This window comes from Rhamphochromis sp. 'chilingali' (assembly GCF_963969265.1).
Source record: "Rhamphochromis sp. 'chilingali' genome assembly, chromosome: 17".
In the NCBI taxonomy this organism is placed as follows: Eukaryota; Metazoa; Chordata; class Actinopteri; order Cichliformes; family Cichlidae; genus Rhamphochromis; species Rhamphochromis sp. 'chilingali'.
In genome coordinates this window covers 28,142,332-28,147,822 of record NC_137944.1, presented here as the reverse complement: position 1 = coordinate 28,147,822, position 5,491 = coordinate 28,142,332, and positions in this window count along the sequence as shown.

The following is a 5,491-nucleotide window of genomic DNA, read 5'->3' as shown; positions in this document are numbered from 1 at the left end:
GCTAACGGGTACGAGACATAGCAACTTCCGGGATATTCTTTCAAAACAAAATACTTATTCAAGTCTTCTTCCTCCTCTTCTTATTTGTATTATGTGTTACAAACATTGGGACTCATTCTTTAAAAAAAAAACATACACACAGGCTAAAATTCATGAAACTCATGTTACAGAAACTTACACAAGTAATATACGTAAAAACACTCAGTTTAAAACTTTTCAAAATTACTTCTCAAAAAACTGCTGAGTCCAGAAGGTCAGTGTATTGCGTTAACCAACTGAGGCTGAACTAGGGTCAGGCTGCACCTTCACATAATGCTTATATCACATGATGGTGCAGTGAGTCAGTCTTAACTCTATTTAATCAGGTAGTCATTAAGAACACATTCTTTTCAACAGTGTCGCCCAAAAGACCTGTATTATTGCCAGTTTTGATGTGTCTAATATTGACTAGCTGAGACCTAATTAAGGAAAGCACAAAGGGCACAGGTGCAGGGAATTAGAGACAGGAAGAAGTGACAGTTTTTCAACAGTGTGTAGTTGTTGGTTCTTTTGAGAAAGTGGTGCTAACTGAAAAGCTATATCAAAACTTAAAACACAAAGTAACATTTTTTTCTGTATTGTACGTTGAATAGCATTTTCATTTTCTGCAATTTTCTGCTTCTAATCCACTATATATCACATCTTACTATCCTTTATTGAACATTTGATCCACCACATAGATTGTAGGGCATAGCTAGTGCATGTTAACAATATGATTAGCACCTTCAAATTAAGTTTCAAATATCACTAGTGTTCAAAGAGAAACTTTTAGTTTCCTTTGTTTTTTGTCTGCTAAAATGGTATATTTTTAAAAAAGACAAACAAGATGAAAAGATGCCTTTCCTCTCTAAAGACATACCATCAGTTTGCTAAGTTGCACCTAAACAAAGCACAAGACCTCTGGAACAACCTCATACCAACTATTAAGCATGGTGGTGGAAGGTTGAGGATTTGGCCTTGTTCTGCAGCCATAGAACCTGTCAACCATAAACTGTATACAAAAGTATTTTACATGAGGCCATCTGTCCTCCACACAACAGCAAATCTGCAGCAGAATAACTGAAACAGAAAGGAAAGGTGTTGCAATAAGCAAATTGCTGTGATCAGATCTTAAGAGAGTTGTGCAGAAATGAATGCCTGCAAACCTCAATGAGCTGAAGCAACATTGTAATGAAGAGTGGTAAAAATTCTACCTGTCGTGATTGTTAATATATATTTTTAACATTATACTTTAACAGTAAGCTAGAATTTTGAACCATATAAAGCAAACAGGATAATTTGTAGGATTTCCACTGTTTCATTGAGTCTAACTTGACAAAGCTCTTAGTCCCTCCTCTCCTCCTCCACTGAGGGAAATCCATCAGGAAATACCATCTGTAGGCAGTAACGTCACATCCGTGAAACTTTTTTCTAAAGTATGTACGTCAGGTTTATAAGTAAGACGTATTCTATTTGCATTTTAGCTGTCGTAATTTTCCGTGGCTTGACCTGTTTGCTCAGGTATTGTAACAGTCAGAGCAAGTCAAAGACACAGTGACACACCTCATGCAAGTTGCTTACTCCGTACTGTAGATGTCCCCAGAAACCATTCATATAATTTTACATCTGCCTCAATCATAAACCTGGGAAATACAGACTGAATGCACAGGCAGATAGAGGAAATTCTATTATGAAGGCAAATACAAGTAAGAATAGGAAAGAAGTGAGCCCTTTATGATAAATAACTTGTTTATGGATAAAGATGAGAGTGACTTTTCACTTTCTGCAATAATGAAAAGAGGAAGAAATTTAGAGTTTCTGTGAAAAAGCTAGAGCAATTAATCAGATAAGTACTGAATAATGAGTCTGTAGTGAATGGCTATACATTAGTTAAATTCTATCAAACACTAGGCTCTAAAAGAAAACAGATCAACAACACTGACCCTAACAGACAGTGGTGTGCATATCCACAGTGTAGCATTTAAAAAAATAAATTGACTGAAGAAAAGAAGCCTTCTCGTGCCCGTATTACCTCAGAAGGGCTTTCTACTGTCGCGCTTCACTACGTTGTCTGCGACTTTGTGTCCTCAGTCCTGACACAGTCTGTGGTCAGCAGTGACTTCAGAAAGGCTAGAAATCCTGGACTGAGCCTTTTATATGTATACTACTCCTCTTTGAGTAAGGTCATGTATGAGTGTGCGGTTGAAGAATTAAAGAAGGAGTAAAGGATGTCATTCAGTGACATTTTAAACATTCACTGGTCATTGCTGCGTTTGTAGTTTCCAGTCCATTTGTTCCAGTTTGTCATGGTATTGTTAGGGTTGTTGAATGAATACGTTTAGTTTAGGAACATTTCCACCAACCTTAGTAATGATTGACAGGTTGATTATCTTGTAAATAAATTGACCTGTTTATGACTCGGGATACTATAGCTTATACCTGGGAGTACTTGACTCCCAGGTATAACTCTCAAACGCACACCTTAAGGCAGATAATGTGTAAGCTGGAGAAGAAAAGGCGTTTCACATATTTAGAAGATCATCATTTATCCTGGAGAAATAGTTTGGTACTTAAAAAGCCTTCTTTAATGCTAGTACATCTTACTGTTCATCACTGATTGAAGAAAGTAAGAACAAGGTTTCTCTTCAGCGCTGTAGCCAGGCTGACAAAAAGTCAGAGTACTGTTGAGCCCATCATTCCTTTAACGTTAACTGGTAATGACTTCATGAACTTCTTCACAAATAAAAATTTAACTAGTAGAAATAATTAGTCATAATCATCTCACAGATGTAAAATTATCTACAGCTACTTTCAGCACCAGTAATCTTTCTGAGTTAACTCCAGTAATTTCTCCAAACCATCAACGTGTCTTTTAGACCCCATTTCTACAAGACTGCTGAAAGAAGTTCTACCATTAATTAATGCTTCAGTCTTAAATATGATCAACCTATCTCTAATAATCGACTATGTACCACAGGGCTTCAAGCTGGTGTAGTTAAACGTCTTAGCTGTCTTAGCTAATTATTGCCCAATCTCCAAACTTCCTTTCAGCTCAAAAATCCTTGAAAGAGTAGTTGTCAAACATCTGCAGAGGAATGGCTTATTTGAAGAGTTTCAGTCAGGTTTCAGAGCTCATCACAGCACAGAAACAGCTTTAGTGAAGGTTACAAATGCTCTTCTTATGGCCTCTGAGAGTGGACTCATCTCTGTGCTTGTCCTGCTAGACCTCAGTGCAGCGTTCGATACTGTCGACCATAATATTCTATTAGCACGATTAAAGCAATCCTGTAGGTATTACAGGTACTGTGCTGCAGTGGTTTGTATCATATCAATCTAACAGACTCCAATTTGTTCATGTAAATGAAGAGTTCTCTTCACACACTAAGGTTAATTATAGAGTTTCACAGGCTTCAGTGCTAGGACCAATTCTGTTTACATTATAGATGCTTCCCTTAAGCAGTATCGTTAGAAGGCATAACATACATTTTCACTGCTATGCAGATGACACCCAACTTTCTACCAAATCTATCCATGAAGTCAGATATAGCACGCCAATTAGTTAAACTGCAGGAATGTCTTAAAGACGTGAAGACCTGGATGTACCTCCAACTTTCTGCTTCTAAATTCAGATCAAATTGAGATTGTTGTACTTGGCCCTAAAATTCCTAGAAATATGGTATCTAACCAGATTCTTACTCTGATACTTACCCAGGAACAACATCTGAGGTCTCTGTCCAGAAGCGCATGTGAGTGTGTCAAGAGCATTTACTTCAGGTTCTAAAGTCTCCCCCACCCCCCCAAATAAAACCACAGAACCCCCCAAAATCCTAAAAAGATTTTTTAAAAAGCGGTATCGCTATGCTAAGAATCTGAACTGTGCTATGAATCTTGAGATGAGTGCATTGAATCTGTGCAAATGTTTAAATAGTTCCCACTGCAGTGTGTTTGCCTCACAGTTAGATCTAAAGAAATGTTCTAAGGCTGACATGGAAATCAAAATCAAAGCCATATTTCTTGTTTGCACGTATGCAAGTGCTACATCCATATATGGTTAACATACATCAAATGCAGTAAGTATATACATGCTTCATATAAATATAGTCTACAACTTTCTTCTTATCTTTAGCCCACATAATTAAACATGCAATAAAACATGTGAATTTTGATTGTATATACTGTATAGCCTATATAATAAGTATGTAGCCCAATAAGTACAAAATCCAGAAAGCTACTCAAAATGGGATGGTTCATTTACAAACACAATTCTAACTTAAGTTTCAAACTTTTTTTTTATTAGAAATGTTAAAATTGTTTCATGCTTAAATTTAAACAAAATGACAGAAATCTGCACTTTCATGAACACACTTTTGACCAAAAATTTAAACCTAATTTTTCATATTTTACTTGGTTAACCCTCTAAGGCCCACAATTTAATTGGCCATTTTTGATTACTTTTGATTTGACCTTTATATTTACCTAGATTAGCCTTGCTTGGTATCGTCCTTTTCAGCACAATTTCACATGTTGAAATTTATAGTTATTTTTTTTTATTGACATACTGTATTAACACAGTTTATCTGAAATCACACAAAAAAAAACAAACATAAAATCCTAGTAGGAAAATCTTATATAATTTTTAATGTAATAACCACAAATATTTTTAGTGAATTATTTTCATAGCTTGAAATGCAAATATAAACTTTAAAATGTTTTGTGCAAATTTTTTAAACAATAAAGTTGTACCTAAAAATGCAGCCAATGCCTCAGGTGTTTTTGTACAACCATTCAAAAATACTACTAAAATTGAAATTACAAAGCAATCAGGTGTCTGAATAAGAAGCCACACACAACACACAAAACAACAACTACACTACACTGAGTACACAAGACAAGACAACGCACGAACTACACACTCCAAACACGCTAAACGTCACAAATCTCTCACATCTCATAACTCACTTTTTCTCGCTGCAATCACTCCCCAAACGTTCCCCTCTTACTTAACAACCAAATAAAAAAACAAAAACAAAAAAATACCAATAACCCCAGAGGGTTAAGAACACTCACCTTCACTCCAATTCCAGAGTGTAACAATCCATGTCCATGGTGTTCATTCAAAATGTGCTCTGGCACAATCATAGGTTGATTGCTACTGACAACAAGAATTAAAGCTGGGCACCACTATGGGATGAACCATTTTTTAAGGGTGAAGTGTGTGTGGGGTGGGGGTTGGCGGTAACACTATGCAATAAATTCAGTTTTAGAATTCATATTCAGTTTATATTCAGCTGTGCTCAAAGTGTTAATGCTAGCTTCTTTTTTTTTTTATAAACAAAACCATCGCATGCAAAACTAGGGCTGCACTATAGGGATGGCAAGAGATTATTTTTATTTTTAAAAAATAAAAATAATAAAAAGTATTTTATTTGACCCCATGCCCCCTTGTAGATCCACCCATGTGTGAAAGTTGATG